The sequence below is a fragment of the Psammomys obesus genome, unplaced genomic scaffold (genome assembly GCF_907164565.1).
Source record: "Psammomys obesus unplaced genomic scaffold, mPsaObe1.curated_primary_1811, whole genome shotgun sequence".
NCBI lineage: Eukaryota > Metazoa > Chordata > Mammalia > Rodentia > Muridae > Psammomys > Psammomys obesus.
The window spans coordinates 7820154-7844786 of record NW_026596073.1 but is presented as its reverse complement, the minus strand read 5'-3'; the positions used below and the strand labels follow the sequence as shown (position 1 = coordinate 7844786).

Here is a 24633-nt window from a genome sequence, read left to right as displayed (position 1 = left end):
GAAATAGAAATAATAAAGAAGAGACAAACTGAGAGAACCATGGAGATGAAAAACTTAGGGAAGATAAGAGGGATTACAGATGTAAGAATCAACAGCAGAATACCGGAGATGGAAGAGAGACTTTCAGGCATGGAAGACACAATTGAAGAGACTGAGATATCTGTAAAAGAAAGTGTTAAATCTAAAAAGTTCCTGACAAAAATAATCAAGAAATCAGGGACACTATGAAAAGACGAAACTTAACAATAATAGGATTAGAAAAAGAAGATTCCTGATTCCAAAGTCCAGAAAATATTTAAAAAAAATCATAGATGAAAATTTCTCCAACATAAAGAAACAAATGCCTATAAACAAACAGAACACCAAATAGGTTGGACTAGAAAAGAAAATTTTCCTGTCATATAATAATCAAAAAACTAAATGTACAGAAAAAGAAAGAATATTAAAAGTTGTCAAATGTGTTGTATGAAAGGAGAGAAGGTTAGCACTCTCCTTGACAAAAATGGAAGAGGACCTTGGGCTTAAAAAGAGGCATATGGTTAAGACATTGCCACCTCATTTGTGGCATCTAACCACTGCTTTTGGAAGGAGAAGAAGACCTCCCCTATCAGTGGACTTGGGGATGGGCATGTGTAGAGAAGGAAAAGGGAAGGTGAGATTGGGAGGGGAGGAGAGAGGAGTTTATGGGCAGATACAAAGTGAATAAAGTATAATTAATAAAAATTAAAATAAAAAAGTTGCCAAATGACATATAAGTGCAGACCTATCAGAATCACATCTGACTTTTCAACGGAGAGTCTAAAAATCAAAAAGGCTTAGACATATGTCCTGCAGACCCTGAGAGACAACAGATGTCAGCCCAGATTAGTAGACCACGGAAAACTTTCAATCATCACAGATGGAAAAAACAAGATATTCTGTGAAAAAAACAAATTTTCTACTCACAAATTCAGCCCTACAGAAGATAGTAGAAGAAAAATTACAAACCAGTGAGGTTAACTAAACCTAAGAAAACACAGGAAATAAATGCTGCAGTTAAACCAAAAAAGAAACATACCCCCACACACAATACCATCACCAGCATCAAAATAACAAGAAATAACAATCATTGGTCATTAATAATTCTCAAAATCAATGGACTCAGTTTTCCTACAAAATGTCAGAGGCTATCAGAACAGAGGTGAAAACGGAACCCATTATTCTACCATATACAGAAACACACCTCAGAAACAAAGATAGACATTATCTCAGAGTAATAATATCTTTAGGCTTGAAAAGGATTTTTCAAGAAAACAGACACTAGACACAAACTGAAGTAGCCATTCTAAAAGCTAATAAAATAGACTTTCAACCAACATTAATCAAGAGATAGAAGTACTTATCAAGGAACATCTCAATTCTGAACATCTATGCCCTAAATAAAGGAGTACCCACATAAAAAATAAAACAACAACAAGAAAATGTTACTAAAGCTTAAATTGCACATCAAACCCCAAACATTAATAATGACATTAATAATGAGAGATTTCAACACACCACTCTCACCAATGGACAGGTCATAGAAACAGAAACTAAACAGAAAAATAATAAAACTAGCAGAAGTTATAACCTAATCGATATCTATAGAGCATTTCACCCAAACACGAAGAAATATAGTCTTCTCAAAACCTCATGAAATCATCACCAAAATTGATCACAGTCAGTCACAAAGCAAGCCTCAACCAATACAAGAAAACTGAAACAACACCTTGTATTTTATCAGATCACCATGGATTTAAAGCTTGGCATAAACAACAGAAAGAACAGAAAGTCTAAAAAATACCACAATTTCTGTACCCATTTCTCCGTTTATGGACATCTGGGTTGTTTCCAGGTTCTGGCTATTACAAATAAAGCTACTATAAACATGGTTGAGCAAGTATCCCTTTTGTGTACTTGAGCAAAGTTTGGGTATATACCTAGCAGTGGTATAGCTGGGTCTTGAGGAAGCACTATTCCTAATTGTCTTAGAAAGCGCCAGAGAGATTTCCAGAGTGGTTGTACAAGTTTACATTCCCACCAGCAGTAGAGGAGGGTTACCCTTTCTCCACAACCTCTCCAGCATGTGTTGTCACTTGAGTTTTTCATCTTGGCCATTCTGATCGGTGTAAGGTGAAATCTCAGGGTCATTTTGATTTGCATTTCCCTGATGGCTAATGAGGTTGAGCATTTCTTTAAGTGTTTCTCTGCCATTCGATATTCCTCTGTCCAGAATTCTCTGTTTAGCTCTGTTCCCCATTTTCTAATTGGATTACTTAGTTTGCTGCTTTTCAGCTTCTTTAGTTCTTTGTATATACTGGATATTATTCCTCTGTCAGATAAAGGGTTAGTAAAGATTCTTTCCCAATCTGTAGGTAGTCGTTTTGTTTTGATGATGGTGTCCTTTGCTTTACAGAAGCTTTTCAGTTTCATGAGGTCCCATTTATTGATTGTTGCTCTTAGAATACTACTCGGCAATCAAAAAGGAGGAAATCATGAAATTTGCAGGCAAATGGTGGGATCTACAAAAGATCATTCTGAGTGAAATATCCCAGAAGGAGAAAGACAAACATGGTATATACTCACTTATATAGACCTATAAGATATGACAAACATAATGAAATCTATACACCTAAAAAAGATAATCAAGAGAGTGGACATGGGGTAAGATGATCAATCCTCGTTTAGAAAGACAGATGGGATGTGCATTGAATGTATGACAGGATTCTACTGAGTGCATCTGAAAGACTCTAACTAGCAGTGTTTTCAAAGCAGATACAAAGACTCATGACCAAACTTTCGGCAGAGTACAGGGAATCATGTGAAAGAAGGGGAGTTAGTATGATGGGGAAAGGATAGGAGCTCCACAAGGACCAAATATATCTGGGCACAGGGTCTTTTCAGACACTGACATTCAACTAAGGACCATGTATGGATATAACCTAGAACCTCTGCTCAGATGTAGCCCATGGTAGCTCAGTAACCAATTGGTTTCCCATAGTGAGGGGAAAAAGGACTATTTCTAACAGGAACTCAATGACTGGCTCTTTGACCTCTCCATCCCCCCAAGGGAGGAGCAGTCCTGTTAGGCCACAAAGGAGGACTTTGCAGCCAGTCCTGAAGATACCTGATAAAACATGATCAGATGAATGGGGAGAAGGTCCTCCCCCATCAGTGGACTTGGAAAGGGGCAGGGTGGAGATGAGGGAGGGAGGGTTGGATTGGGAGGGAATGAGGGAGCAGGACATGGCTGGGATACAGACTTAATAAAATGTAACTGATAAGAAAAAAATAAAATTAAATAAAAAAACAAAAAAGAGTTTATTATTAAGCACATATGTAAGATAAAATATAAGCAAAATAAATTTGTTAAGATATTTAAAAAAAAAAGAACAGAAAGTCTACCAACTCGTGAAAACTGAGCAGCTCTCTACAAAATGACCACTGGGCCAGGGAAGAAATGAGGAAAGAAATTAAAGCTTTTCTAGAATTCAATGAAAATGAAGGCTGAAGTGGAAGTTTCTGGTTTCTTTGGTAACTCAGTTGTGTCATGTGAATATGTTTTCTGTTTTCGTCTCAGGTATGGAATAGGGAAATGCTTTTCTCCCAGCAGAAAATAACCCCTGTGGGGAAACAGCCCTCTTGAAAAGGTACTTGATGTTTGTCAGCTGAAAATTACCTCCTTCGAGGGGCATTGATTTTGTGAGCTGGAAAACGTCCCCATGTAGATCTGAGATGGGATAAGTAGAAGCCCACACACAGTGAGAACACTTTTGCATTATTATGCTTTGCAATGAGTAAGATTCATTTATGGTTTTCGCAGAGAGAAACACTCAGAGAAGTGTTTGCTCTCTGTTGGATATTTGAGGGTCGTACAAGATGCTATGATAGTATATATAACTGACCCCCAAAAATCTACCAGAGAACTTCTACAGCTGATAAACACCTTTAGCAAATTCACTGGCTACTAAGTTATTTCAAAAATATCTGTAGCCCTTCTGTATACAAATGATAAACGGGCTAAAAAAATTAGGGACACAACACACTTCAAAACAGACAAAAATAATGTAAAAAATCTTGGTGAAACACTAACCAAGCAAGTGAAGACCTGTATGACAAGAATTTCAAGTCTCTGAAGAAATTGAAGAAGATATCAAAAGATGAAAAGATTCCCCATGCTTATGAATCAGTTAGATTAATATAGTAAAATATGACCACCTTAACAAAAGCAATCTACAGATTCAATGCTATTTCCATCAAAAAATCAACACAATTCTTTGCAGACCTTGGAATAAAAATTCTCAACTTCATATGGAAAAGCAGAAAACCCAGTCTAAAACAACCCTGTACAATAAATAGGAGGAGATAAAGGAGGGAAGGAGGGATTGGGAAGGGAGAAGGGAGGGGGCTACAGCTGGGATACAGAGTGAATAAACTGTAAATAATATAAAAAATGAAAATTTAATAAAAAAGATCTTCTAGGGTCTAACCATCCCTAATTTCAAGGTATATTGTAGAGTAATAGTAATAAAAAAAAAACTTCAGTGTATTGAAAAAAAAAACAGGATAATCAATGGAATTGAATCAAAGACACAGAGAGAAACCCACACACCTACAGACACTTGGTTTTTTTTTTTTTTAATAAATAAGCCAAAACAATGCAATGGAAAAGAGAAAGCTTCTTTAATAAATGGTGCTGTTCTAAATAGATGTCTGCATGGAGAAAAATACAAATACAACCATATTTATCACCCTGCACAAAACTCAAGTGCAAATGGACTAAAGTCCTCAACATAAAACTGGATACACTAAATCTAATTAAAAAATGAAATGGGTAAGAGCCTTGAACTCATTGGAACAGGAGACAAATTTCTGAACAGAACTCCAATAGCTCAGGCACTAAGATCAACAATTAATAAATGGGACCTTATGAAATTGAAAAGCTTCTTCAAGCCAAAGGATACTGTCAATATGACAAAATGTCATCGTTCAGATGGGAAAAGATCTGAAATATATAAAGAACTCAAGAAATTATACACCAAAACCAAATAACCCAATTAAAAACACAGAAGAATAAAGATACATATAATAAATACTCATTTGTAAGTGGGATATTATCCGTATAATATAGAATAAACATACTAAAATCTATAGTCCTAAAAAGCCAAACAACAAGGAGGACCCCAGGGAAAATGCTTAATCCTCATTCTGAAGAGCAAACAGGATAGACATCAGAAGTAAGAGAAGACAAGGAATAGGACAGAGCCTTCCACAGAGGGCATCTGAAATACTTTACCCACCAGGGTATAGAATGAGATACTGAGACTCATAGACAAACATTGGGCAAAGTGCCAGAATCCTTATTTAAGAAGAGGGAGATGGAAAGACCTGGAGGGAACAGAAACTCCATAAGGAGAACATCAGAGCCAAAATACCTGGGCCCAGAGAGTCTTACAGAGACCAATACTCCAACTAATTCACTTGCATAGAGAAGATCTAGAACCCCCATTCAAAGGAGGCCCAGTAGCTGCTCAGTTTCCAAATGGGTTCCCTAGTAAAAGGTACAGGGACTGTGTCTGACATAAAATCAGTGGCAGGCTCTTGCACCCTGGGGGGGGGGGTTCAGCCTTGCCAGGCCACAGGGTAAGATGAGGTGCCAGCTTTGATGAGAACTGAGAAGCTAGGGTTAGATGGAGGTGGAGGAGGTCCTCCCCTAACAGGGAACTAGGGAAAAGACATACAGGAAGAGTGGAAATGGGAGGAGACAAGGGAGGGAGCTTTAGTGGGGGATATAAAGTGAACAAACTGTAATAGACAAACATATAAATGAAATTAAATTTTAAAAAAATGGAGTACAGTGTTAAACAGAGAAGCACTTAAACAAATGTTCAACATGCTTAGTCATCAGAGAAATGCAAATCAAATCAAAATGACTGAGATTCCATCTTACAACCCTGAGAATGAATAAGTTCGAAACCTCAAGTGACAGGACATGCTGGCAACGCTGTTGAGTGAAGCAAATATTGTCCCAGTAGTGGTGGGAGTACAAGCGTGCACAACCACTTTGGAGACCAACCTGGAGGTCACTCAGAAATTTGGGAACTGATCTTCCCACAAGATTCAGCTATATCAATCCTGGGCAAATACCTAGTAGATGCTCCACTATACAACACGGAAATTTGCTCAATGTGTTCACAGCATCTTTATTCATAATAACCAGAAAGTGGAAACAACCTAGACATCCCTCAAATGAAGAATGGATAAATAAAATGTCTTACTTTTTAAATATTTTTATTTTATTTTTTAATTAATTATGCTTTATTCAATTTGTATCCACCCTGTAGCTCTCTCCCTCCTCTCCTCCCAAGCCCACCCTCCTTTCCCCTTCTCCACCCATGTCCCTCTCCAGTCCACTGATAGGGGAGGTCCTCCTCTCCTTCCCTCTGTTCCTAGACTATCAGGTCTCATCAAGAGTGGCTACAGTGTCTTCCTCTGTGGCCTGGTAAGGTTGTTCCCCGCTCAGGGGGAGATGATGAAAGAGCAGGCCAATCAGTTTATGTCAGAGACAGTCCCTGTTCCATTACTATGAAACTTACCTGGACACTGAACTGCCATGGGCTACATCTGTGCAGGGGTTGTAGGTTATCTCCATGAATGGTTCTTCTTTGGAGTATCAGTCTTAGAAAAGACCCCTGTACCCAGATCTTTTGGTTCTGTTGCTCTCTTTGTGGAGCTTCCGTCCTCTCCAGGTCTTACTATTTCCCACTTCTTTCATAAGATTCCCTGCACTCTGCTAAAAGGTTGGCCATAAGTCTGAGCAGCCACTTTGATACCCTGCAGGGTAGAGACTTTCAGAGGCACTCTGTGACAGGCTCCTGTCCTGTTACCTGTTTTCTATTTCTGATGTCCCACACAATGAAATATTACTCAGCTATTAATACAGTGACATTATGGAATTTGCTGAAAATGGATGGAATTAGAAAAAAAAAATTATCCTAAATGAGGTACCCCAAGCCCAAAAAGAGATGCATGGTATGTAATCACTTATAAGTGAATATTAGCCGTAATTTACAGGGTAAACATGCCACAATGAAAAGACACAAAGAAGCTATGTTACAAGGAGGACCCATGAGAGGATCCTTGAAGCTCACTCAGAAAGTTAAATAAAATAGGCATTGGATTTGGATAGATGAAGGGAACTGGGTAGGAGAGAGGATGGGGAGGGGAGCAGGGGTAAGATTAGGTATTAGGGAGAACTGGGGAGAATGTGCTTGGTGAGGGAATAGGAAATCTGAGGTGGAGGTACATCTGTGGGATTTCCAGAGACCTGGGATAGGGGAGGCGCTACCAAGTCTGTTGGGGTCATCCTAGTTGAGACTCCTAAAGGCAGGATGATATGGAGCCTGAAGTGGAGCCAGGCATGACTTTCAGTGGAGGTATATAGAACACAAACCACCCCCAAAAGTCTGTAACCAAAAATTTGTTCTTCGTACAAGATGTTCAGGGACAAAGATGGAGCAATGATTGAGGGACTGTCCAACCATAGACTGGCCCTACCTGAGAGACGCATCTCATGAGAGAGAAGCAATCCCTGACACTACTAATGCTATGCTTAACATAGCATAACTCCTCTGAAAGGATTCACCAAGCAGCAGATGGAAAGAGATGCAAAGACCTACAGCCAAACTTTAGTCAGAACTCAGGGAGTCCTACAAAAGAGCTGGGGGAGCAATTGTGGGTGTCTGATGGGTCAAGCACTCCACAAGAAGATCTATAGAGTCAACTAACTTAGGCATGTTGGGGCTCATAGAGACTGGACTGGCCCAGGGCCCACTGCACATATGTAGCAGACGAACAGCTTGGTCTTCATGTGGGTTCCCCAACAAATGGAGTGGGCACCCTCTTTGACTCTGATACCTCGCTTTGGATCCTATTTGCCTAACTAGGCCACATTTTCTGGCCTCAGTGGGAGAGAACTGCCAAGTTCTGCAGGAACATAATGTGCCAGAGGAGGTTGGTACCATGGAGGACCTCTCATTTCTCTGAGGAGAAGGTGAAGGGTGAAGCGTGAAGGGTGAAGGGTGAAGGGTGAAGGGTGAAGGGTGAAGGGTGTGGGGGGAGACTTGGAGGACAGATGGGGGCTGCAATTAAGATCTAAGTTGAATAAATATAAACATTTAAAATAAAAAAAATGTTACAAATTAGGTAAAAAAGTATTTAGAGACACTGTTTAATTTATAAATATTTCTGAACTATCATTACCATGGAACCACTGATTTTGAATCTTCTACTTCTCATAAACACTTCAAATATTTACCTCATTTCACTTATGTGCATTCTCTCCTAAAAAAGCTCAAATAAAGTGTTCTAATAAGTGTCGAAAGGTAACAAGATAGTGTACATATCTGAAAAACTATGTCATGTTTCTTCTAAGAACTGGTAATTCTTTTTGTATAAAGCTGAAAGGAGTGCCAAGTTTTTCTTTTCTGATAGTCAAGTTAGTGTAAAATTAGAGAAGATTAATGGTTAGACATAAGATTTCAGTGAACATTTGTCATGCTATAAATCATGTACATTTCTTACCATAATAATTATTGTTCTCATAATCTCTACTTGATACCGTTCTTCATAACCAGTGCATGGTCACTAAAGGAGAGAAGACATGAATGCACTGATAAACTGTAATGGGTTTTAGGACATTTTATGCTGGCTCTTACTCTTTTAATTAGGATGTTAAGTATGATAAGTTAATACATTTTATTTTACACTGAGATATTTCTATAATTACTGAATTATCTGGATGAAAATGCATATCCCTATCATCATGTAGGTATACAGGGTAAAGGGCATTAAGAAAACAGGAAAGTTTTGGAGTTTGAAGCAGTTTACTGGCGTAGCTGATAATGTTGAATCACAGTCATAAAACAAGTAGTCTCAGTATTAATGCAACAAATATGATGAAGCTAAGTTAAAGGTTAAAAACTCTAGTAAATTACTAAATTGGAATTATAAATACATAGAATATCGTATAAAATATATTTCTGTGTTTTTTAATAATAATGAAAAGAAAACTTTGAGAATTATTAGTTCATGATAGATAGAAAACAATATATATTTGATTGAGAAACTGTTTTAATTTTCATGAAAATTGTTCCTAAATATATTGTACACATTATAGAGATGGTATAGATATTATCATGCAGGTCTAAGAAGGATGTTTTTTATAAAATAAAGGTAAAATATATTTATTGTCAGCACAAAATCAGAAAGAATGACACTTACTGTAAAAATGCAATTTCCACTTGTCACTGTTTTTCTTCACAGTATTTATTACAACACTAAGCTGAATGCAATAATAAAGTTATTGTATTTTCTAATTAGTAATTTTAAAATTTGTATGATGTCACCAGGAAAATTATCTTTGACTATTAAATGTATATTTAATATACATATATGTTTTATGTATATAATCATATACACATATATGATTTTATGGAGGAAGGTTGTTAGAGAATTATATTCTCTAACTTTGACCTGAGATTAAGTGAATCAACAATGCAGAATCATTTTCAGTCTTACTCTGAGGATATACATATAAATATTGACCTGGATCAGGTGACCTAGGGTAATATCTGGAACCTTCAAAATCCTTTCTGAAAGATGATATTGCCATGACTCAACTCAGCTCCAATGGTCTTTAGTGAGAAAAAGCGAAAACAATATGACCAGCATGTTACTCAGCCATGCTCAGAGCACATCCTTACTGCAGCAGATGTCGCAAACACGGAGACCCACAGCCAGACATTACACAGAAACTGAGAAACCTTGAACAATTCTCTTATTTAAAAAAGAATTAGGAATTTCTTACATGAATATGTTGTTTTATTATCACTTTCACACACCCACATACACACACACACACACACACACATACACACATACAGAGAGAGAGAGAGAGAGAAAGAGGGATTGGAAACAGCCTTGATTTCCCTCGACTGAGGAATAGATAAAGAAACTGTGGTACATTTAAACAATGGAATACTACTCAGATATTTAAAACAAGGGAATTGCTGACCCACCTTGGGACAGAGCTAGCAAAGCCAGCAGAGACAACAGAGGTGGGCTGCACATGGGCGCTAATCTCCATTATCTGCTATCCCTAAAAGACTTACAGAGTCCCAAAGCATCACTCAGCTGAGAGCTCTCTCCTCTGCTGACTGCTGATCTGCTTGATCCACCTAGGACTAGGACGCAGCCATAAGAGGCTGACCCACCCAGGACACAGCCAGCAGACCCAGCAGACTAACCAACAGGCCTGTAACACCAGAGGCAACCAGATGGCTATCGGTGAGTGTAAGAAAACAAGCAACAAAACTCAGGGCCATGTGACATTGCCAAAATCAGCTATCCTACCACAGTAAGCCCTGGAGACACTGTCACATTTGAAGTACAAGAAAAAGATCTTAAATCTGAGGTTATGGTGATGATAGAGGTCTCAATGGAAGAAAATAAAGGCTTCAAATAAATTCAGGGTAATACAATCAAACGAGAGAAGGAAACGAGTAAAACTATTCAAGACCTGACTAGGAAGTGGTCACTTCAGTCTTCACGTACCTCCTGTTAGGAATCTCAGATAGAGTCACACATATATCCTCCCAGAAGCCTACCCTGTCGCAGGCCTCCAGCTTGACAAAGAGATGTTCCCCCTTCAATTTCCCTTCTTGTCCTCAGCCCTCTCACCTTCCACCCATGTTCTTCTCATAGGTGCTCTCTACCCATGTTTCCCTCTGCATTCCATCTCTTGCCCATTTCTCTCTCTTATTGACTTTTGTTTATTCTATTTCCCCTTTGAAATGACATTCTTTAAGCCTCCCTTGGGCCCTCCTATTTCACATAGCTTCTTTGGGTCTGTGGATTGCAGTAGGTCTATCTTGTACTGTAGGATTACTATGGGCTGATAATTTAATACATGCCATGTGTGTCTTAGTGAGGCTAGGTTACCTCACTTAGGACTAAATTTTCTAGTTCCACGAATCTGCCTAAAAATTTCATGATTTCTTTGTTTGTAACAACTGAGTAGTATTCCATTGTGTAAATGCACCACAGTTTCTGAATCCATTCTACAGTTGAGGGACATCGAGGTTGTTTCCAGTTTCTGGCTAATACAAATACAGATTCTATGAACAGAGTTGACCAAATGTCCTACTTGTAAGTTGGGGCATCTTTTGGGTATATGCCTAGGAGTGGTATAGCTGAGTCTTGAAGTAGAACTATTCCCATTTTTCTGAGGAAGCACCATATTGATTTCCAGAGAGGCTGTACAAGTTTGCACTCAAGCAATGTAGGAGGGTTCCCCTTTCCCCAAATCCTATCTAGAATGTGTTGTCACTTGAGTTTTTGATTTTAGCCATTCTCACTGGTATAAGATAGAATCATTCAGTCATTTAGACCTGCATTTCTCTGATGGCTAAGGACATTGAGTATGTCTGTAAGTGCTTCTCAGCCATTTGAGATTCCTCTGTTGTGAATTTTCGGTTTAACTCTATACACCATTTTTAATTGGATTATTTGATTTGTTGGTGCTTAATTTCTTAAGTTCTTTGTGTATTTTAGATATTAATCTTCTGTCTGGTGAAGGGTTGGTGAAGATCTTTACCCAATCTGTTGGCTGCCTTTTTGTTCTATTGACAGTGGCCATTGACTTACAGAAGCTTCTCAGTTTCATGAGTTCCTATTTATTAATTGTTGATCTCAGAGCCTGTGCTGTTGGTGTTCTGTTCAGGAAGTTTTCTCCAGTGCCAATGATTTCCAGACTTTTCCCCTAATAGCTTTAATGTTTTGGGTTTTATGTCAGGATCTTTGATCCACTTTGGCTTGGGTTTTGTTCAGACTGACAAATGCAATTCTATTTGCATTTTTCTACATGCAGCCATCTTAGACCAGTGCCATTTGTTGAAAATGCTTTATTTTTTTTTCCATTGTATGGTTTTGGCTTCTTTGTTAAAAATAAACTGCCTGGAGGAGTGTGGGCTTATTTCCCTGTCTTCAATTTGGTTCCATTGATCAATGTGTCTGTTTCTATGCTAATGCCATGCAGTTTTTATTACTTTTTTTAATTTTATTTTTCTCATTAGTTACATTTTGTTAATTCTGTATCCCAGCTGTATCCCTCATTCCCTCCCCAATCCCACCGTCCCTCCCTCGTCTCCTCCCTGCCCCTTTCCAAGTCCACTGATAGGGGAGGACCTCCTCCCCTTTCATATGACTCCCTTTTGTCAGGTTTTTTCAGGACTGGCTGCAAAGTCCTCCTCTGTGGCCTAACAGTACTGCTCCTCCCTTGGGAGGTGGGGAGGTCAAAGAGCCAGTCATTGAGTTCCTGTTAGAAATAGTCCTTGTTCCCCTTACTATGGGAAACCAATTGATTACTGAGCTATCACGGGTCACATCCGAGCAGAGGTTCTAGTTTTTTTCCTCTCATGGTCTGTGGTTGAGTGTCCATCTCAGAAAAGACCCTGTGCCCAGATATGTTTGGTCCTGTGGAGCTCCTATCCTTTCCACATCAAACTCCCCTTCTTTCATATGATTCCCTGCACTCTGCCGAGGGTTTGGTTATGAGTCTTAGTATCTACTTTGGAACACTGCTAGGTAGAGTCTTTCAGATGCTTGTTGCGGTAGACTCCTGTCATACGTTCAATGCATATCCCATTTGTCTTTCTAAATGAGGATTGATCATCATAACCTGTGTCTGCTTTCTTGATTATCTTCTTTAGATGTATAGATTTCATTATGTTTATCATATCTTTTAGGTCTATATAAGCGAGTATATTCCATGTTTGTCTTTCTCCTTCTGGGATACTTCGTTTTTATTACTCTTGCTTGAAATCAGGGATGTTGGGATCAACAAAAGTTCTTTTATTGTGCAGAACTGTTTTGGCTATCCTGGTTCTTTTATTTTTAAACATGAAGTTAATGGTTGCTCTTTCCAGGTCTGTTAAGAATTGTGTTGGAATTTTGATCGGAATTGCATTGAATCTGCTGTAGATGCTTTTGGTAGGATGGCCATTTTTACCATGATAATCTTACTGATCCATGAGCATGGGAAATCTTCCCTTGTTCTAACGTCTTCTTAAAATTCTTTCTTCAAAGACTTGAAGTTCTTGTCATATAGGTGTTTCATTTGTTTGGTAGAAGTTACACCAAGATATTTTATATTACTTGTTTTTATTGTGAAGGATCTTATTTCCCTAATTTCTTTCTCAACCCTTTTATAACTTGTATAATGGAGGGCTGCTGACTTTTTGAGTTAATTTTGTATTTGCTGAAGGTGTTTATCAGCTGTATGGGTTCTCTGGTAAAATCTTGGGGGTCACGTACATATGCTATCATATTATCTGTGAATAGTGATACTTTGATTTCTTCTCTTCCCATTTGTATCCCCTTGATTTCCTTTATTTGTCTTATTGTTCAAGCTAGAACTTCAAGTGCTATATTTAAGAGATATGCTGAGTGTGGGCAGCCTTGTTCTGTCCCTGATTTTAGCAGGAATGCTTTAAGTTTCTCTTCATTTAACCTGATGTTGGCTATTGGCTTAGGTATAAGTCTCAAATCCCTAAAATCTCCAAAACTTTAAAGATGAAGGGGTGTTGGATTTTGTCAAAGGCCTTTTCAGCATCTATTGAGATGATCATGTGTTTTTTTTTTTAATTTATTTATGTAGTGGATTATGTTGATAGATTATCTTATGTTGAACCACCCCTGCACTTCTGGGATCAAGCCTACTTAATAATTGTGAAAGATATTTTTGATGTGTTCCTAGATTCAGTTTGAAGGTATTTTATTGAGTATTTTGCATCAATGTTTATAAGAGAGATCGGTCTGAAATTCTGTTTGGGGGGGCTTTGTGTGGATTATGTATCATAGTGACTCTGGACTCATAGAATAAGTATGACAATGTTCCTTCTGTTTCTACTTTGTGGAATTATTTGAGGAGTATTGGTATTTGTTCTTCTTTGAAAGTCTGGTAGAATTTTGTGTTAAAATCATCTAGCCCAGGGCTCTTTTTGGTTGGGAGGCTCTTGATGACTGCTTCTATTTCCTTGGGGGTATAGGTTTATTTAAATTGTTAACCTGATTTTGATTTAACTTTGGTAAGTGATATCTATCAAGAAAATCATCCGTTTCATTTAGATTTTTCAATTTTGAGGCATATAGGTTTTTGAAGTCTGATGTAATGATTCTTCAGATTTCCTCAGTGTCAGTTGTTTTGTCCCACTTTTCCTTTCTGATTTTATTAATTTTGATACTCTCCCTCTGCCATTTAGTTAGTTTAGCTAAGCGTTTGTCTATATTGTCGATTCTTTGTATTGTTTTCTTGGTTTCTTGGTTATTGATTTCAACCTTGAATTTGACTATTTTCTACCATCGACTCCTCTTTGCCTTTTTTTCTAGAGCTTTCAGGTGAGCTGTTAAATTGGTAGAAAGAGCTCTCTCTACTTTCTTTATGAACTCAGCACTATGAACTTTCTTCTTAGCACTGCTTTCATTGTGTTCCCTAAGTTTGGGTATGTTGTGCCTTCATTTTCATTGAATTCTATAAAGTCTTTAATTTCTTTCTTTATCTCCTCTCTGACCCAGTGGTCATCTTCCTTTATGTACCAACTAAATGTCTGAATCTTTATTCAGGATGCTGGTGACCCATTAACAGCATTTATGGATTGCTTTTACTGACCTGCTGTTCCCAGTGTCCTGGTTTCTAGGTACACTTTCAAGTTCAGCCAAGGGGCAAGGATCAGCTTCCCAGGTGACTCCAAATATACTCCCCAGTTTCTTTGAGTTTGTAAGTATTCTATTGTTTCTGTTGATGTTGAAGTCTAGCTTTCATCCACCGTGGTCTGATAGAATCCAAGGTGTTATTTCAATTTTCTTGTATTTGTTGAGGCTTGCTTTGTGTCCAACTATTTGGTCGATTTTGGAGAATGTTCCATGATGTGCTAAGAATAAGGTATATTATTTTGTGTTTGGATGGAATGTTCTGTATATATCTGTTAGGTCCACACTCATAACGTCCATTAGTTTAGAGTCCATCTCAAAGATCTACCCTGTGGTGAGAGGGGTGTGTTGAAGTCTCACAGTATAATGTGTGGGGTTTGATACATGATTTAGGCTTTTGTAATGTTTCTTTTACCAATATGTGTGTCCTTGAATTTAGAGTATATATGTTCAGAATTGAGATGTCATCTTAGTTGATTTTTCCTTTGATGAGTATGAAGTTGCCTTCCTCATCTCTTTTGATTAATTTTGGTTGAAAGTCTATTTTATTAGATATAAGAATAGCTACTCTAGTTTGTTTCTTGTGTTCATTTGCTTGGAATATCTTTTTATCAGCCTTTTTTTATGTGGTAATATCTATAATTATTGTTCAGTGTGTTTCTTGTATGCCACAGAATGATGGTTCCTGTTTATGCATCCATTCTTTTAGCCTGTGGCTTTTTATTGTGGAGTTGAGGCCATTGTTGTTGAGAGAAATTAATGACCAGTTGTTGCCACTTCCTGCTATTTTGATGTTGATGGTGGTAGAGTGTGAGTGTGTCCTTTCTTTTGGTTTTGAGGCTGTGAGGTTATTTGTTTCCTGTGCTTTCCTAGGTGTAGTTAACCCCCTTGCATTGGAGTTTTCCTTCTAGTATCTTCTGTAGGCCTAGGTTTGTGGCTTGGTCCTATTGAAATTTGATTTTGTGGTGGATTATCTTGTTTTCTCCATCTATGTTGAATGAAAGTTTTGCTGGTTATACGAGTCTGGGTTGACATCTGTGCTCTCTTAAAGTCTGCATAACAACTATACAGGCCCTTCTGGCTTTCATAGTCCCTTGGAGAAGTCAGATGTAATCCTAATACCTATGCCTTTATATGTGACATGGCCATTTTTCTTGTGCAGCTTTTAATATTCCTTCTTTGTTCTGTACATTTAGTGTTTTGATTATTATGTGAAGGGGAGATTTTTCATTTCTGTTCCAATCTATTTGGTATGATGTAGGCTTCTTTATAATTATAGACATTTCTTTCTAATTTAGGTTGGGAGATTTTCTTTATGATTTTGTTGAAAATATTTTCTGGGCTTTGGAGTTTGGAGTCTTCTCTTTCTTCTATTCCTATTATTCTTAGGTTTGGTCTTTTCATTTATGTCAGGTACAATTTAGATTTAACAGTTTCTTTGACTGATGTATCAATTTCTTCAGTCGTGTCTTCTACACCTTCTACACCACCTTTTGTATTGTGTTATTGATGCTTATGTCTGTAGTTTCTATTCTCTTCCTTAGGTTTTCCATCTCCAGGATTGCCTCAGATTGTGTTTTCTTTATTGCTTCTATTTACATTTATAGGCCTTGGACAGTTTTATTCATTTCCTTCTCCCCTTTGGTTGTATTTTTTTTTTATTTCTTTAAGGGATTTACTCAGTTCCTTCATTTGCTTGATTGCATTTTCCTGTGTTTCTTTAATTTATTCAATTCCTTCACCTGTTTTGTTGTATTTTCCTGCAGTTCTTTAAGATATTTATTTTATTTTCTTAAGGGCTTTATCATTTTTATAACCTCAGATTTAAGATCATTTTCTTGTGCTTTCAGTGTAGCCTTGGGGCTTGCTGTTGTAGGGTAGTTGGGTTTTGTTGGAGTCATATAGCCCTGGGTTTTGTTGCTAGTGTTCTTGCCCTGACCTCTAGCCATTTCTTTGACTCTCTTATTAGCAGGCTTGGTAGTCTCTGATGGTAATAGGTCTCTGGGGTTGTAGATAGATCTCACGGACCCAGATCGAAGCAGTCCTCTGTTTTTCTTTCTGCTCCCTGACCTTTGCCAGTCTATAGGACTACGGATTGGGGTTGGTCCCTGTTAATGGCACAGGCCAAGGAAGTGGGGAGTGGGGCACAGAGGGCACTGGGCATATCTGGCCACTGTAGCTGGCAGACTGTAGCAGGTCAGTGGTTGGGGGATTTCGGAGAGTTTTACCTGCTGCTCTCTGAACTGTTCTGGTCTCAGAGGACACAGATCAGGGTGGCCTATTTCTGTTTAATTTAACTTGATTTGGGTATCTGTATTAGTCTGTTAAATTGTTAATTATATTTGACCTGATCACAGAAAAGTAGTGTAAAAATCTATGAGCTTGTATCAGAAATACAAGGGTCTTTAGATGTATATTTATAAAATATATTATCTCTATTAAGATGCCAGAAAGTCTCAAAATATTTTCTGTACTTAAAAAAAAATTATCACTCTGAATGTCTTAAATGCTTGAAGTAAACATAAATAAAAACAATAAGAAAAAGCTTTAGAGTCCTTGATTTAGATAGTAATTATTTTAAAACAACTTTTATAGGGACTAGAGAGATGACTCAGCAATTGTGAGTACTTACTGCCCTTTCAGAGACCAAGTTTCCTTTCCCATCTTATAATTCTTTATGGCATCTCGTAACTCTTTCACATTCAGAGATTTCATTGCACTTTTCTTTTTTTCTTTCGCTTCATGCCCATATATGGTGCACATTCATATAGTCAATCACACACATATGCATACCACAAATATTTTAAAAATAAGGTGTTCTGACAATGGTCAAGTATGATCAATAGTGGGTACCTAGCTTTCCTTTAAGATAAGTGGGAAAAAAAGACCAACATTGTTTGCATGTAAAATGCTGCTTTGTTGGCCAATAAATAGTATGCATTAAATAGTCACAGATATAAAGACAAAGACCTTTTCTACTAATGTGACTGAGATGCTTCATGTACACATTCATTTTGTTTTGGAAGGAAATGAAAATAGCAGAACCAAAAGGTACAGATAAACAGCTAATATAAATTCACAATAGAAGACAAAAATTAAATAAAAATATAAATTGTTTTATTAAAAAGGTAGTATTAGAGTTGCATTATTATGCATATAACTTACCAAGTAGTGAGGTTTTCATATATGTAGCCATTACTAGTCACAATAGTCCCTGAGGAATTCCATTAATCTTTATCTAGAATGAAATAGGAGGTTTTTTGAAGTTGTTTTGTTTTGTTTTTTCTTCAGTTCACAAGGCACATTAATAATGGGAACAGTGTTTGAACTGAGCTTTCTCATGCTTTATGATTTATCACAAATATGCATCAAGCTCAAGGGAGATAAGAAAACATGTTAATGGCGTAGGGAAGTGGAAATGATTCAGTTTAATATTGTTTTTTATAATTTTATTTTTTATTAATTACAAATTATTTACTTTGTATCCCAGCTGTAGCCTTTCCCTCATTCCCTCCCAATCCCACCCTCCCTCCCTTATCATTTCCTTGCCCCTTTCTAAGTCCACTGATGGGGAGGTCCTCCTCCCCTTCCATCTGACCCTAGTTTATCAGGTCCCATCAGGACTGGCTGCAAGTCCTCCTCTGTATCCCAGCAAAGCTGTTCCTCCATTGGGTGGAGGGGAGTAAAGAGCTAGCCACTGAGTTCATGTCAGAAACAGTCCCTGTTCCCCTTTCTAGGAAACCCACTTGGATACTGAGCTGCCATGGGCTACATCTGAGCAGGGGTTCTAAGTTATATCAATGCATGGTCTTTGGTTGGAGAATCAGTCTAAGAAAAGACCTCATAACCAAAACTTGGGCAGAATGCAGGGAATCATATGAAAGAAGGGGGAGTTAGTAAGACCTGGAGATTACAGGAGTGCTACAAGAACCAAATATATCAGTTTAATATTGTTATATCAGTCTCTAGAACATGTGAGGGAGAACAAGGGTCCTTGCTGAGGACTTACTGACAATTGATGGTTGCTATGGAAGAGGGAATTTTTCTTTATGTGAAATCTGGAAGGCTAAATACAATCAAGTGAATGACCTCCCACACACACACACACAAATATATGAGCAGCACTAAGTCAACTTAAAGCACAACTTATGAAAAAGAAAGATACATGAATTTCAGAAGGGGGAAGGGAGGCAGGAGGAGTTAGAAGTAAGAATGGTGACCACTATATACATACATGACATTCTCAAAGAGTAAATAAAAATCCTTATATTTTTCACAAAGAAAAGCCATCATTGATATACTTAACATGATTGACTTAGAATAGTGTTCTGTGAAGAACAATATGCATGGCTTCTCTGTTCAATCTCAAGAGGGCCTATACAGTCACTGGACAGGGACAATCAGAAAGTATAGGCTAATGTAAGACTACAAATTTACAGTGAAGACTAGAGTACTGAGAATTCCTATTTTGGGAGAATGGGAGTCAACAAGCATTTCATAACCAGAAAGTGCTCTATTCAGATAAATTGGTTAAATATATAAATAAATTTATGTAATTGGGCAGACATTTTGCTCTTAAGATCTTTTAAAATTGGGTATCCATTATTCTGTTTATCATCAACTTATTTATAAACAAACCATATTGAAAAAAACAGCTCATTAAAATGACAAGTAAAGTAGCTAGTTTTCATTACACTCTATATTTCTGTAAATGAGTTGCTAAAAGTTATTGAAATGAGAAAGTTTTCTTTGGTAAAGAGGTGTTTGGAGCAACATCTGTTTAATCAACAATTTTTAAATCCCATCTTCATTTTTCTATTCATTAGCAATTCATCTGGAGTTAAAAAAATAATAAGCCCATCTGTATTTTCTTTTCTCCCTGCCCAGTACTAATTTTATATTTCCTATTATGCCTGACTTTGCATTATTAGTGGCATGTGCTCATCATCCGATGAATGTGTCATCTGAGTCACAGAATAGTGTCAGTTTCTTCTGCTTGGCTTAGTACGTCTCATCTCTGTTCTTGAGAAAGCACTCTTTGAAGACAGAGACAGATTTTTCTCACATTCTAGAAGAGCACATTGGTTGCTTTCATTCTGTTTCAACAATTATTGAGAGGCTATTTCCGATATCTTGCACAGGTTAAGAGTCCTAGGTATATTTACGGCTGAAACCATACACAGAAAATATTGTCTCAGTCTGTTTTTCCTTAGCAAGCCATCATGCAGAAGCCTGGCAGCTTAGGCTCATGTACTGAATAACTGCTTAGTTCTGCAACAATGCTTTGCTTTCTTCTCACTAGGTTATTTGGTGCAATTGAAATGGGGCCAGGAAGTCCCTTGCATTCCTCATGCCATACCAATTTACTCTGATTCCCTTTCCAGTGCTGGGTAGGATGAGGCAATGAGCAAGCTCGAAAAGGCATCTTTTCAGGGATCATTTTCACTCTCATGTAGCTGGAGCAATTACTAGTATACTGAGCTTCAAATGAAAATCCTTCCACTGCCCTTTATATCTCAAGTCAGAGCACTTCTTTTTTATTTTATTATTGTATCTCCTTCAACCCCAATGGGAAAACTCACAGATATCAATGCTTTAGCTAGCTACTTGCAATGTCAAATGTGAAGTCATTCTCAGGGTCTCCTGTTTCCAACTTTTCTGCCCTTGGTCTAGTTCTGTTGATGTCTTTACTGCTAGTATTGCCAAACCTAAAAATAATTTCATAAGTGTAGTAATTGACTTGGAAATAACTGCTTTTGTTGGGCAGGCCTTTTCATTTATAAAATTTAAAATACAAAATAAAGTTAAAATGTATTTATTTTGTTAAATCTTTTAGAGATTCTTTTCAGTTTAGTTTGTTATTATGAACTGAGACCATTTTCAATTTCACAAGTATTTCAAAATTTCACTTGAGTATTACCCAGGGTCCAATTTGAGTGTTAGTCCAGATAGCTCCTTAAAGATATGAAAAAGCAAAAGTATGTGACAGGAAGTTTGCTCAAGACCATCTTTCCATTCTAACAATGACCATATATCCATTGTCAGATTATGTAAATACATACTACATTGCATTAAGGAAAAGAAAAGTTTAGGACTTGTCTATCTGAAGACTGGGTGCCTATTTGCACTGCATTATCTAGATGGAGCCTTTTGTTCAAATAAATCCTTAGTAAGCAAAACATTTAAAAAATTGCCAACTGGAAATGGAATGCAGAAATATTAAAAGTTTGAGAATTTGACTATCTACTGCCAGTTATGAAAGTAAAGACTGACCAATGAAAAGGAATGCACGTGGCTTTAGAAGGACTTTGGACTAATGATCAGGAAGAAAAAGAATAATGGAATCTAGCACCAGCCTAGAAATCTGGTTTCCTCACCTGCATGATAGTGAAATGGAATTATCACCACCTCTAGAAAGACACAAAGAGTACAGTTTTCGTAATGAGGTTTCATGCAACTGTGAGCAGAGGATACCTGAATCGTGTTAGACCCATCTTCTGCAGTACAAGAGAATGAAATAAGGATGAATGTTGATTTAAACCAGACAACAACAGCATTTTACTTTATCAGGCAGGATCTAGAAAAGATTCATGTTTGTCTCTTTGGGTGTTGCTCAATTTTTTTTTGTTTACATTTTATTAGATTTGAAAATGCTAAATATTTAGATGATTTTAATAAATATTTTGGAAAAATTTTTAAAAATATATTTTTCTTTTAATGTTTGTGGAGTTGGGACCAAACCTAGGGTCTTGTGCATGTTAGGTATGCTCTAAATACCAGTGAGCTTCAGTGACACACTTTTTAATTTTTTAAATTGAATTAGGAGCTCACTGAGCTACACAGTTTTCTTTTGAACTTTTTCTGTAGATCAGCTGGACTGAACTCATGATCCCATAGTGTTGGCCAGCTGAATACCTGGGTTTGCAGGCTTGGTTCACCAGCATGGAATTGTTGCCCTTATCATTTCCCACGGAACTATCAACCACTCCTAATTACAAAATATATGAGTTTAACAGATTTTATTTTATTCTTTTTTTAGTGTAATGATACATTTCAGACATCAATACCAGTCCTTTTTTTTTAGGTAGTTGAGTGTGACTAGTTTTGTTTTTTATATATAAATATATTTACTTAAGTACAAAATTGGGAAATCTAATTATTTAATTAGTTATTTAATTATCCTCTTAAACCTGTGAAGAATTTTTGATAGTTGGTTGATAGTTCCTATTAGAGTTGAGATACTTCCTGTTATGAATATGCGTTGGTGAGCGTGAAAGCAGACATATTTAATTTTGTTTTCATATCTATGATGTCTTTTTATTCATTTACTCAAGTAGATTCAGATATTGGTCCAGCATCATGGATCATGAATCATAGATTGATTATTCTCCTTATCAGCAAATTTAAACTGGCCAGTTAAAAACATGAACAAATCTACAAATCTCCCTCCCCCGACAGTAGTGCTATTTTATGTGTTAAATTGACACCATGAGTCATTTTACACGTATTGAATTAAGCAAATAGTTTTCCCATCATCCCCAGATCTTACTTTTCAAGTTGAAAATTAGAAATGTGAAAAATTATCTTTATTAACGTAAGAAAAATGGAAACTTCAAAGGAGCATTTTTTTAAATTTTTTTTCTTGTTTAGTTTTAAGACAAGTTCTCATATAATCTACGTCAGCTTAGCATTTGCTTTATAGATAAGGATAAATTTAAGGTGATTTTCCGGCTTCCAACTTTCAAGCTCTGGTGTTACAGATGTACATAACGATTCACTGATACGTATAAGTTCTATACTGCGAAAAAGGCAACGGTTCTGTGACAGCAAATTAGGAACTCTTGTTGATGTTTTTAATATACTTGATTTTATAAGTTACATTTTTCTAATTAGACTTAAATATAAAATTATAAAAATGTTACAAGAATTATGGTATAACTTTGCATTAATAAATTCATAGAAGAAAATTCACTTTTTCTCTTTCAGAAGTGACTAATTTCCAATAATTCCTCAGCTAAAGTTTGGACTTTATGACCACCTTCCCTCTTCATGATAGTATTTTTTTTCTGGCTTGAGTTTGTACAAGTTTTGTGGTCAAACCCTAATAGATTGCCTGTGACTCACGGAGTCTGGTGGAAGATTTGGGAGAATAGAGAGACCCGGAGGGGACAAGAACTTCACAAGAAGCCTAATAGAGTCAACTAACCAAGGACCAAGGGAATCATAGTGAGTGAACCACCAACTAAAGCTCATGCATGGACTGGACTTAGGTCCCCTACACATATAAAGCTGATGGACAGCTTGGTCTTTATGAGGGTCCTCTAGCAATTAGAGTGGAGCCTGTCTCTGACATGGAGTCAGTTCAGTGCTTTTGGATCACTTTCTCCTAGCTAGCTCCATGTCAGGTCTCAGGGAATGAGGATGCATTTAGTTCTGATGCCAATGGATAAGCAGGGGCAGGCTGTGGGGGTTCCCCTTTTATGAGGCGAAGGAAAGGGATGAAAGGGAAATGAGGGTGGGACAGGGAAGAATGGTGGGAAGGGGCTGCAAAAGGGATGTAAAATGAATAATTAAAATATTATTAAAAAGCAAAAAATATAGTGTATGTGAGCAGCACAGTTTTGGCAACTCAGTAATTTGATATTAAGGAAATATTGTCAGATAATATTGAAGCTCCATTCCTGGGTTATCATTGGCTATCTTCTGGGAAAGAATTAAAGGAAGAAGAGGGAAAAAATGAAGAGAAGCAGAGAGAAGTGTAAGAGGAAAGAGAGAGCGGTTTTATGCACTATTTATTTAATCACTTCACAGCCTCATCCCAGTTCCCTCCCTTTCTCCTCTCAGTCCCCCCCTTTATACCCCCTCCCCAACCCCTTATCCTTTTCATTAAAGGGAGGCCCAAGCTCTGCCTGTTGTTTGGCTGTGGGTTTCTGCATGTGTTTCCAGAGTTGCTGGATGAAGCCTCTCAGAAGACAATTCTCTTAGGGTCCTGTCTGCACGCATAGCAGAGTATCATTAATAGTGACAGCAGTTAGCTCTCTTCCATGGGTTGGGTCTCTAGTTGGGCTAGTCTTTGGTTTGACATTCTCTCAATCTCTGTTCCATCTTTATACCTACACATTTAGTAGGCAAGAAAAATTTTAGGATGGTGTTATGGGTGTGTTAATGTACCCTCTCTCCTCTGAGAGTTCCACCTGGCTACAGACTGGGAGTCTCAGCGAAGGTCACTCCCACAGACTCCCTGCCACTGATTTCTGTTCTCTCACCCACTCCTCTCCCCACCTCCACACCCACTTTCCCCACACCTAATTCCCACCCCTGTTCCCTCTGCTCCACATCTCCCACCAAGTTCCTTCCCTCCCTCTACTTCAGATGTCTATGGTATTTCCTCTTCTGATTGAGATTTAAACATCCTCCCTAAGGCTCTCCTTGTATTCGTTGGGTCTATGAATTATAGTATGATTATCCTGTACTATACAGCTAATATCCGTTTATAAGTTAGTACATACCATGTGTATCTTTCTGGGTCTGGGTTACCTCACTCAGGATAATCCTTTTTAGTTCCATTCATTTGTCTGCAAATTGCATGATGTCTTCATTTTTAATAGCTGAATAATATTTCATTGTGCAAATGCACAATATTTTCTTTATCCATCTTTTGGTTGAGGGACATTTAAGTGGTTTCCTGTTTTTGCTCTTACAAATAAAGCTGCAAAGAACATAGCTGAGCAAGTGTTCTTATTGTATAGTAGGGCATCTTCTGTGCATATACCTTGCAGTGGTATACCTGGGTCTTGAGGTAGAACTATTCCAAATTTTCTCAGAAACCTCCAGATTGATTTCCAC

The 24633-nt window shown here is 37.4% G+C and overlaps 1 non-coding gene across 1 annotated transcript; it reads left to right on the top strand.

Annotated features, from left to right (window-relative positions):
• Positions 1-458: 458 nt before the first annotated feature.
• LOC129690577 (U6atac minor spliceosomal RNA) lies at positions 459-584 on the top strand. Its single transcript, XR_008722327.1, has one exon. It is a non-coding gene; the product is annotated as a U6atac minor spliceosomal RNA (small nuclear RNA).
• The last annotated feature ends 24049 nt before the right edge of the window (positions 585-24633 follow it).